Consider the following 12,827-nt stretch of genomic DNA (forward strand, 5'->3'; position numbering starts at 1 on the left):
ATGCCTTCCACATATCAACAAGACATGGTGCGAACCTGTGCATCAAGCAAGCTGACTGCTTTATTCAACATCTGTCACAACTCAGTTCAAAATGGAGATGAAACAAATGGAAATACACCACATACAAATATAAAAGAAAGCCGCTCATAAATGTGTCCAAGCTTCCATACGTGCAGAGCAGTATAATTCTCAGCAAACATTTCGACACTGTAAATTAAATTGAAACAATGTCTAAACCTTGACATCGTCAGGGGGTTGAAATATATAGCCAAAATGACATTTGAACCGACATCAGGTTGCAATGTTGACGACTCAACGTGAAGTCTGTTAATAATCATTCAATTGCTATATCTTGACATGTTTTGTGAAAAACTGACCTGCAAGAATTTCACCAAAGCTCATGTTCACATCAGAGAAGCACAACCATTCATTATTAAAGGATTCCTGCATACAACGTCTGTTCAGATTAATTTTTAATGTGAAATAATCAGTTACAATATAGTGATTATAATATATTAAAAAATATATATTGATAATAGATACGCAACTACATATGAGTTAATTAAAAAGACCATCTCATAGAGAGTCTAACAGTCTGCACTTATGGCATGCTGGAATACTTCAATCTATAATGCTGCATTATTCCTGCTCTGGTTGGCAACCTAAATCCAAGAATAAACTGAAAAAAGGATGAAATGAAAGCAACTACCTAATTAAAGCTTTCATTAACTTATAATGCATTACATTTTATTTCCAAGCACCTAAATTGTGTATAATTGATGGAAATATTTTAGTGGAATAACTTTATAATTTTATACAGATGAGCCAACATGGAAGTAAAACCTATGCATTTTTAAACACATTACGCAAACTAAATGCCTTTTCATAAAACTGAAAGTTGCATATGAACATATAAAAATAATCTTATAGTCTACATTAATAAATAACTGACAGATAAATGTATAAAGAAGCCTTCGTCATGTGCTCTTCGTGCTGCTCGAGTCAACTCTATTATGGACCTCTCTTCGAAAGCTGCAAAACATGTTGTTAATGTATGTATGAAATAAATACTTCCTGGATTTGGATTAGGATTTTGTATGGGCCATAATTCTCTAACACTTAATATACAAAGACAACTTCCAAGTTGTACTCCACTATATTTATGTAACAGCTGTAGTTACTTTTTAGATTAAGATTTGTTTTAAAAAACCTGATCAATTTTTAAAATATGATGCATATATTAAAAATATCCAACAGTATAGTTATCCAAAATATCCAAAAGTAATTAAAATTAGTTCTACCTCTACCAGCTTTAAACATTAAAATGCTACTTGCTTAAAAAGCATCAGTAATATTAATCATAATATTCCCATAATATGATATCCATAATAATATAGCACTCTGAAAGGGATCATTATGAGCAGCGAGTACTAGTGGTACTTGCAGTATAAAACATACTGCAATATAATAATACTTTTGTACTAAGTAAAACCTCCAATGTGAGACTTTGACTTGCAACAGAGCATTTTTAAAGAGTGTTACAATGTTGCTACTTTCAATTAAGTGAAAGATCTGAATACTTCTTCCACCACAGTCATTTATGAGAGAGTCATGTCTCACCTGCTTTCCACGACACAAGTTTACACTTATATTTTGAAAACAATTTTATTTAACTTCCTGCATTGCTGGGGTACCTAGTGAGTGAGCAGTTACTAAACGTCACTCACTTAAACATAACTTCCAGGCTGGACTGCTTCGACCGCGCTGCTAGCACAGTGGTTGACAGGCCACTAGAGGGCTGTCTGGAGACAGCCCTCCGTGACTTCCTGCAATGCCATTACATAAGCTATTCGTAGAACTAGAAAATCAAGTCCCTGGAATATTCCTACTGTGGTATACATATACACATATATACATATTATATATATATATATATATATATATATATATATATATATATATATATATATATATACACACACACAAATATACACACACATATATATATATATATTATATATATATATCTATATAGATAATCTGTTTTTTAAATTTACTGATGCTACATAAAATTAAAACCTATACAGTATATCAAAATACATCTAAAATTATGTCACATAACATAAACATATTTATTCAGTTGTGTTGACTGTAACCCTCTACTGCTGTCTGATGTGTTGTATATTTTTCTGAGATATATGAATTATCCCTTTCTCTTATCTTTACAAGACAAGTATATGTATGACTTGTCTCAGCTGACTGCAAGAATAAAACTGGTTGTTAACAGCCATGAAGAGACAAAACCTAGAGGAATGCTCAGCAATGTGCCAGCACCAAGCTGTTCTGGTAGAGCACTTTAAAGCTGGAATCTAGAATTTCTATTTTGTTTTGATTTTGGCAATATCTGTGGTACTAAATGTTGCATCTACTGATTCAATTCACAGTTAATTGATTTAAAAAAAATCTGTTGTTCTAAAAAGCAAATTGTTGCTTTTGTCAAAGTGTTCTACACTCTACTTTCTAGAACATCTTGAGTTTTTTAACCATAATTCAGGATGAATGTTACTGTTAGTAGTTATACTAATTACTATTACCATCTTCACACACAGTGATGATTTTTATCAATCATATAAATATTTCTGAGTGCAATAGATGTACAGTATCTGTCAAAAACACAGGTGAGTATGGATGGAAGCTACATTATACTTGACATTTTCACCATGTGGCCAGGCTGAGTGTATGATTCCTGTATCCTCCAGTGGCTGAAGTCGTTTTGTAAGTAGCATCATTTCCCAGCTTGTCATTATGTGGTGGGAGACAGTTTCCATTGCTTGAGTCAGTGGCTCCTCACGCCTTACATCAACATAGTATACAACTGGGTATTTAGTTAAATTATAATGTGCAACCTTACACAGTTGGGTTTCCTATTTAAATTTAAACTATACTGGTCACACAAAAATCTGTATGTAACTCTTTTGTGATAAACTCAAAAACTATGAATTTACCAAAAAAAATTCCACTGTCCCCAAGTCACTCTGGTTAGAAAAAATACACTTATTGATGAAACATTACAGCATCCATCGGTATCAAGAGGGTCTGTCCTGCTCTAACTTGAATTTTCTGCTCTTTCCTTAGTGAGAGTTGCTCTCAATTTCAGGAATTTAAGTAGTGGTAGACAGTAACTAAGTACATTTCCTCAAGTACAGAACAATTCTGAGGTACTTTAGAGTATTTTCATTTTATGCTAATTTATACTTATACTCCATTGAATTTCAGAGGGAAATGTTGTACCTTTTATTCCATTTACCTGACAGCTGTAGTTACTTTTTACTTTTCAAATTAATTTCACATTAAGAACAAGCTTATAAGATACAATACAAAACCCTCTTCTGCTGTAAGTTTTCTCAGATGGTTTTATTTCGATAAATATAAAACTATACATATTTCACAAAAAAGTATTAGAGAAAAATTTTAAAAACTGATTTGGTTAGCAGACCTTTTCTTTCCTACGTCTTTAATCATGTCATGACCCCTCATCTTGCGAGCATTTGGAGGGGCCTGACCCCTAGATTGGGAACCACTGGACTAAACAACTAAATTGTATATACAGTTAGGTGTATAAGTATTTGGACAGTGATACAATTTTTATAATTTTGGATCTGTACACCACCACGATGGATATGAAACAAGGTCATCATGATGTTGTTGAACTGTAGATTTTCAGCTTTAATTCAAAGGGTTTAACAAAGATATCACATTAACCGTTTAGGAATTACAGCCATTTTTATTCATAGTCCCTTATTTTCGGAGGCTCAGAAGTAATTGGACAATTGACAATTGATCAGTTTCATGACCAGATGTGGCCTGTTCCTTCATTGCATGACAAATGAGTTGATTCCAAGTGTTGAATTTACATTTGGTAGCTATTCATGGGAACTCTCAATATGTGGTCCAAAGAGGGGTTGATACAAATGATGGAGACCATCATTAGGCTGAAAAAACAAAACAAAACAAACCTATCAGACAGATGGCAGAAACTTTAAGAGTGGCCAAATCAACAATTTGGTACATTCTTAAAAATAAGGAATGCACTGGTGAGCTCAGCAACACCAAAAGCCCTGGAAGACCGGGGAAGACAACTAAAGTGGATGATCGCAGAATTATTTTCTTGGTGAAGAAAAACCCTTCACATCATCTAACCAGGTCAAGAACACTCTTAAGGCGGTAAGCGTAGTATTGTTAGTCTACTATCAAGAGACACCTTCATAAATGTAAATACAGAGGATTTACCACAAGGCGCAAACCACTGGTAACACTCAAGAACAGAAAGGCCAGATTAGACTTTGCCAGAAAACATCTTAAAAAATGCCTGCCCAGTTCTGGTACAAGATTCTTTGGACAGATGAAACCAGAATTAACTTGTACCATGATGTGAAAGAAGAGTGCGGAGGATGAAAGAACAGCTTATGATCCAAAGCATACCACATCATCTGTCAAACATGGCGAGGGCAGTCTTATGCCATGGGAATGTAACTGGGTCACTGGTGGTTATTTAAGATGTGCCTGCTGATAGAAGTAGCAGGATGAATTCTGGAGTGTATAGGGCTATACTTTCTGCTCAGATTCAGCCAAATGCTGCAGAACTGATAGGACACTGCTTCACAGTACAGATGGATAATGACCCAAAACATCCTGCCAAAACAACTCAAGAGCTTCTCAAGGCAAAGAAATACAATATTCTTCAATGGCCAAGTCAGTCACCTGACCTCAACCCAACTGAGCATGCTTTTCACTTACTGAAGACAAAACTGAGGGCAGAAAGCCCCACAAACAAGCAGCAACTGAAGGCAGCTGCAGTAAAGGCCTGGCAAAGCTTCAAGGGAGGAAACTCAGCATTTGGTAATGTCCATAGGTTCCAGACTTCAGGCAGTCATTGACTGCAAAGGATTTTCATCCAAGTATTAAAAACAATTCTTACATTTATAATAATTTTGGTTTGTCCAATTACTTTTGAGCTTCTGAAAATGAGGGACTATGAATAAAAATGGCTGTAATTCCTAAACGGTTGATGACATATTTTTGTGAAACCCTCTAAGTTAAAGCTGAAAGTCTACACTTCAATCCCATCTTGATGACCTTGTTTCAAATCCATTGTGGTGGTGTACAGAGGCAAAATTCCAAAAATTGTGTCACTGTCCAAATATTTATGCACCTAACTGTAGTAAGAAAAAGGGGCCAAGTAGTTTTACTTTTGATACTTGAAGTATAAGTTGCTGATAATAGCCAGTAGGCTATTATTATTATAGGATAAATCTACTCTTATGAAAACTTATGAATATAGTACTTTTACTTGTAAGTGCTACATTGTTGTTCTTAGTACTTTAGAGTATTTGAGTACTCCTACCACTTTATTTAAGGATGTTTTACCTCCATATATAAAGATTAAGATAATTTCAACATTGATGACTACATTAAGTAAAACCATAGTAGGATAGTAGGAAAGTAGGATATTAAAACCACAGAGTATCTTCTTTTCAAGTGTGGCTGAGGGAGTGAGATGGGAGAGAATTATATTTTTAGTGGGTGCATTAGAAAGGGAACCAATTACACCACCTGAGGAATTACATCCCAGTAGTATCATTTTATTACAAACCCTACTTTAAAATATGATTAAAATACTTTATAATTAGAAGTTATAATAAAAAAAAAACAATACTAAACCTAAGTGAACTGAGACCGGTGTTTGGGGCAACAGGCTATGCTAAGGAGTGTCTAGGGGTGCTACTCACCACTTGTTCAGGCACAGCAACTTAAACAGACTCACACAGCACAGGTGTGAACAGGTGAACCACTTGTGTCCCAGTGGCTTTAGCCACAGTTAAATAATAAGTGACCTCACCCAGGGTGACTAGTCTTCCGAGTAGACCGGCACTCGTTCTGATAAATAAATCAAAGAAAAAGGAACAAAGTTAACAGAATGAACTACAGATACCAGTTGGTTAAAATGTTAAACAGTATTTTAAAAGGGTTACAAGAAGCAGTGTCCAGACAATGTTAAAATATGGCAAGCACTTACAACAAAAACTAAACTAGACAAAAGCTGCAGCAGGTGAGGACCTATAAAGTAAAAATATGATTAGAATTAACCTTAGTCTGCATATACAACAAGACAATTTAACAGGTGTCCAGGCCCTACTTACTGTCATGGTATGAAAAGGGTTAGAACCAGGAAGCCTCACTGAAATACTCTGGTAAAGAAGCTAAAGCAGACGCCACAGTTAGCAGTCCCATCATGATTCAGTTTCTTCCTAAAGGTAACAAAGTTCAGGTTACATACCTCTGCAGTTTGAATGAGGAGAACCACAACCATGGGACTAGGCAGGAGCAAGAGGAAGCCACAAAGATAACAGGAGTCTTTAATATCGCTGGACCTTACTGGTAAGAAAGGAGAAACGAGTGAATGTGCAAGGACTACATTCAAGAACAGTGAGGGGAAAGTTTTTCCCAGTTTTCCCTTCCACACAAGCAATAGGTAATAGATGATTTCTACAACCTATGTGCTTGATGATGGTTTATTGAAGATGGTTATTTCTATAATTAATAATTAAACCTGTAATTCTATCCTTTACAACTCTTATTTCAAGAAAATTTTATCACACTTGCTGTAGTTCTTCTGAATCTCTCATTTGAAAAATGTATTCTCCTCTGAAAAGAGGAACTTTGTGTAATATGTGTATGTATGTGTAGTATTATTTCATATACATATTAGAGTCATGAAAGTTTCCCCAAGTTTCACAGCATTTCCAAATGAGTTAAAGTTATTTATGAAATTCATGAAACTAATGACAAACAACAAAGCACAAAAACAGTATACTGTTTGCACTTTATTATTTTATTAAGATTTACAGTGGCTTAAGAAAGTATTCAGAACCCTTCAATTTTTGCACACTTTGTGCTGTAGATTTAATTTTAAATTAATATAATTGCCATTTTTGCCCATCGATCCACACTTAATAACCCATACTTATAAACTGAAAACATGTTTTTAGAAATGATGTCCTTGCCTTGTTATTCCACTCTTTTCTGATTCCTCATTCGATGTGGCCTGCTTTAACATTTTTGATGTTAGAGCTATCTCTTCCTGTCATACATGGTATTGCTGTGATTCTCTAAATAACGCAGCTGACACATAGGAGCAGCTCTCACCAAGTCCAGTTGTCCAATTGTAATTGCAGTGGCTTCATGACACAACCCCATCACTATTGACCACTACCTATGGCTTTAACTGTGGGTCATTCAGTTTTGGGAATGAATCATCTGTAATAAGAAATTCATGACAGTTTTGTAATAACTGCAGCTAAAGGAAGGTTGGATAATGGTTAATATAAAGGTGTCATTTCATGTTTGAGTTAGTGCCTTTCAATAGTCATTCACACGGTGATACTGTTGGTTAACTCTTCTTAATTTGAGGATATGTTATAGCAGTACAGACTAGCTACATGTAAGCTAGAAAACCAGTTACATTATACTGCCTGTTGCTGATGTTAACTAAGATGAAGTGAAACTTTTCCTTCCAGGGACAACAAAGCAACTTTTAGTTGGTAGACTCAAGAGCTGAATATTTATCGCCAATCCAGATTTATTCCATTTGTATCCCTCCCGGCTTTTGTAAGCTTTCAAAGAGTTCTACAGAGTAGAACGAGGAAAAGCTGATCAGCTAACTGTAGATGTCTGGATAGTGCAGGTCTGGAATGTTCTCCATTCCAACTGTTTCAGTACATGTGAAAAGCCCCCAAGGACCATTTTAAGGGTCAATAATGTTTAATCTATGGAGTTGGGCAAGACAGTGTTCAATGTCTTTGAAATTAAAGTGTGCAGGAACTCTGACAGTTTGAAATCCATACTAATGCCAGTCATTTTAGCTTACTTTATTGCTGCCAACAAACAAAATGAGTCAAATGATGCCTGGAGGTCTACTCTGTAGCCAGATACAGAGAGGTCCTTAAAGAAAACCTGCTCCAGAGTCTATGTGACCTGAGACTGTGGCAATGGTTTCAGCACGACAATAACCCAAAGCTAGAGCCAAGACAATGCTGGTGTGGCTTTGGGACAAATCTCTGTCTGTCCTTGAGTGGCCTATATAAAGCTTAGGCTTAAACGCCATAGAACATCTGTGGAGAGACCTGTACATGGCAGTTCTCAGATGCTTCCTTTCAATCTGATGGAGCATGAGAGGACCTGCAAAGAAGACCAAATCCAGGTGTGCAAACCTTGTAGAGACTTACCCAAGAAGACTTTAATCAGAAATTGCTGCCAAAGGGTAAATGGTAAATGGACTACACTTATATAGCACATTTCTAGTCTCAGAGCACTTTACACTACATGCCACATTCACTCTTTACAATACACACAGCACTTTATATTCCACTCAAACACTGATGATACATCGGGGGCAATTAAGGGTTCAGTATCTTGCCCAAGGAAACTTGGATATGTCAACTGAATTAAGGATCTTAATAATTTTGTAAATGAGAGATTTCAGTTTGTTGATTTTTAATACATTTGCAAAAATTCTAAAAACATGTTTTCACTGTGTCATTATGGGTCATTGAGTTTAGACTGATTGGCAAAAATGGAAATTTTATCCATTTACAATTAGATCTTTGTTATTTATGTTCCATTTTTGAGTTTTTTTTTCCGGTGTTTTTTTACTGTTTTAAGTTTAATATCATGGAAATGTTGTTGTTATCCTTTTCTAACTATCTTTGGAAAAACATGCCATAGTTATTTGTGAACGAAAACTTGAGGATTGTTTGTCATTGTCTTGTAAAATAACCCATATGAACATTTTCTAATCTAGCATCAATATCAGAAATATGTTTTACAAAGAGCATATGGTTACAAAAATTAATTACTGTATATGGCCCCAGCCTTCTCCCAAAGACATGCTACAACACCATTATGCTGCTTGTTCTAAGTGACTACAGTCATAATTTGCACTACTGTCCTTGTCAGTCTAATGTAACCATAAGTTGTTTTAGGCACTTGAACAAAAAAAACTAATGCTGTAAATTTTCTGACGAGGATGTTTTTAGCTAAACTTTTTACAACCTTTCTTGTTACTAGACTGCTTGTGTTTTTTGCCCAATTGGTGTACATAGTAGAGATATTGCAGTCTAAACCAGAATTTTCTTTAGGAGGAAACTAAAATAAAATACATAATTTGTGAATACAGGACCATGTTTTTTTGGTATTTACAAAACGGAATATTTAGCATGACCAGTGATACCAAAATGGCTGACAGAAAGGTCACAAAGAAAGAAATTGCAGAAAGCTATCCATACTGTTGCATTTACAGACTCTCAGAAACATTTCCGCAGCTTTGGTAACAAAGATGGAGACAGACTAAAACAAGATGCACTTGGGTTGTTTTTTCACGCCACGATCTCTGTGACAAAAGAACTCAAATGCTTACAATACTTGCAGAAGTTTCAAATAGTCAGTTTTACATACTTAATATGCAGATTTATACAGCAAGCCACACCAAAATTGAATGAAATCATCTACTCCAGATACATATTATATATTGTTCCTGTTAAACTATGTTCTGAAGAAAAATCAGTTTACTCCAAATTACATTACACCACTACCTCCAGCCTGATCTGTTGACACAAGGCACGTTGGGTCCATGGATTAATGTTGTTGATGCCAAACTCTGACCCTAACAACTGTGTGCCTCAGCAGAAATCCAGATTCATCAGACCAGGCTACGTTTTTACAGTTTTCGACTGTCCAGTTTTAGTGAACATGTGTCCACTATAGCCTCAGGTTTCGGTTCTTGGCTGACAGGACTGGAACCAGACATGGTCTTCTGCTGTTGTAGAACATCTGCCCAAGTTTGGACGTGTTGTTCATTCTGAGATGCTTTTCTGCTCACTACAGTTGTGGTTATCTGAGTTACTGTAGCCTTTCTGTCAGTTCCAACCAGTCTGGCCATTCTTCTCTGACATCTCTCATAAACAAGACATTTCCATCTGCAGAACTAGCTCACAGGATGTTTTTTGTTTTTGACACCATTCTGAGAAAAAACTCTAAAGACTGTTGTGTGTGAAAATCCCAGGAGATCAGCAGTTTCAGAAACACTCAAACCAGCCTGTCTGGCACAGACAATCATGTCACGGTCAAAGTCACTGAGATCACATTTTTCCCCATTCTGATTTTTGATGTGAACATTAACTGAAACTCCTGACCTGTATCTGCATGATTTAATGCACTGCACTGCTGTCACATGTTTGGCTGATTGAATAAGTGCATGAATAAGTAGGTGTTCCTAATAGAGTGCTCACTGAGTGTATGCAGCAAGGCACTCCAAAATTTAATCAAACCGTCTACTTCATGTGGAGTATCTGTGGTATAAGTATGAAGTTTCTACTATATATTGTTCTTGAGTAATTGTGTTCACAAGAATGTGTATACAGAGTCACAGAGGCCTTGTTCAGATTCCGGACTGATTTTATAAATTCTGGACAGCTGATGTGTCTCTCTGACCACTCAAATTGGATTTCAAAGTGTTACTTGCAACACTACACACAATGACGACGTCAAATCCAGAGTGAAGGAGTGAGCAGAATCTATGGTGCTACTAGCAGAGTGCTATCGGAGAGTATAGTCTTTTGGTGCTATGGAGGACAAAGGAGGAGGAGTTCTGCACCGCCACTTATCATGATTGTTTGGAGGGCGAGATGATGGACCTCCATTTATCATACTTCCGCATTGGGAAGCCACATCAACAACGTAGCTATGCCTATGTTTTTACCACAGACAGACAAATCAGATCTGATGAGTTTTGTGATATTTGAGAAACAAATCTGATTTGTTTGAAGTCTGAAGAAAGCCAGAGTTTCAGAGTCACACAGTAACAGAATCAGATTCAGATTTACAGTGTTACAGATTCAGACAGTAACAGAGCCACAGAGTTACAGAGTCACAGAGTCACAGGGTGGGTTTCAATCCAAAATGCGAATTAATGTGTGTTTCCATCCACTATTGTTATGCAAATATTAGAGACATGCAATACATAGACAAAGGTTCACAGAGCAAAGCTGTGTTCACATAGACATTTATTTGCTCTGTGAGTAAAAACGCAGCCCTTCTCAATAAACAATATATAACGCTGCATCATGTGGCAAAGAGTTCAACCTGGTTCAGCTTTTGCAGCAACCCAACATGATGTCATCTGGTGAGGTGCTGCGTATGTATGTAAGCACATGTGAGCACGTGTACAAGCCCGTTTCTCCAACTGGTCTGCCTGGATTGTATTTCTGTCTCACCAGTACATGAAACAACACACCGCCACCAATGTGACCCGTAAGTATTGTTTTAATGCAGGGAAAATGTCTGTCTGAATGTGGCCTAACAGTCAGAGTCATAGACACCAGCATGACATAATGTCCATCATACCATGTACCAAGGTGGTGAGACATAAAAGGGATGAGAATCTCACCTCATGTACAGATGTTGAGTAAGGATAATCGTTAAACACAACACAACCATAATCCACTTTTTAAAAACTTTTTATTTGTGGAGAAAAGAAACACTCCGTGCCATAATTTCATGATAAACAAATAAGCTCAAGGAATTTTTTTTAAAATAAGCCAAATTATATACAAATCAGATGTTGGAAGAAGTCCCAGTCTGACCACGTGCTGTACACTGGGTTATTGGTTTTTTTCAAACCCGGACATTATACTCACCATCCTGTTTCCATATTCACGTGTTAAAGACAGAGTAAGAAAGCGCATTCAGTGCAAGAATGCAGCCCTGCAGAAAACAAAAGAAGTATACATGAAGCTTCTTTATATTGTTGTCAATATGATATATACAGGTGAAAAGATCAGGGCTAAACTCAGATTATGGTGACTATATAGTTAAACCACCACAGCTGGGCTGAATAGAAAGCACCATAAAACTGTACTTTGATGACCAGTAGATGGTGAATAAAACCCAGAAAACAGTAACTGAATTTAAGTTAATGAGAAAACGGCCAACTTTTCTCTTAAGTCGATACTATTTTCCATAGCCTACCACATTGTGATCTCAGCGGCTAACTTCAAGTCCCAGGTGGTTGGAAATGATAAATGTTTATATATATGTTTAAAGAAAATATTAAGGCTTAGGGCTATGTATACTTTGGAGCACGCATGATCAGCCTATAACACTTAGCCAGGGTTGCTGCTTATTGATCCTTATCTTCATCTCCTTGGAAAGCCAAAGTGAACCTGGAATTTCAGGGTTCTGTTACACAAATAAGAAAACCTTATTCAAAATCACGCTGACATTTGTAATAATGCAAATTACCAAAAATCCAACTGTAGAACATTGCCCAACTCAACAATATGGTGTGTAGGGTTATAATTTGACATAATTTGACAATTTGATAATTTGTTTAAACAGAGATGTAAAAAATTATGTAATGTTGTTTATTTCATATCCGATTGCAGATTAAATGTCAACACTTTGTCAAACTGAGACAAACTGAGTGTTGAGCCATGAGAAAGAATGGACATGGAAGTCCAAATGACAAAGATATTTAAATGTTAGCAGAGATCACAGCTAAAAAAATGGAAAGATGACTTCACATCTTTAGTGTTTTGATCCACTCTCACCCCTCATACCATAGTTCTAGGCAACAGCTGTTTTCAGTAAAAACTATGCCACACACTATCGACCCAGCAACAAACAACAGACAAACACAGTTAGCTTGTGAACCTAGTGAAGCATTTGGCAGCCAAAGAGCCAGATATGTTTCTCAAAAGTTGGTGGAGATC

This window comes from Xiphias gladius, chromosome 16 (assembly GCF_016859285.1).
Source record: "Xiphias gladius isolate SHS-SW01 ecotype Sanya breed wild chromosome 16, ASM1685928v1, whole genome shotgun sequence".
Classification (NCBI taxonomy): domain Eukaryota; kingdom Metazoa; phylum Chordata; class Actinopteri; order Istiophoriformes; family Xiphiidae; genus Xiphias; species Xiphias gladius.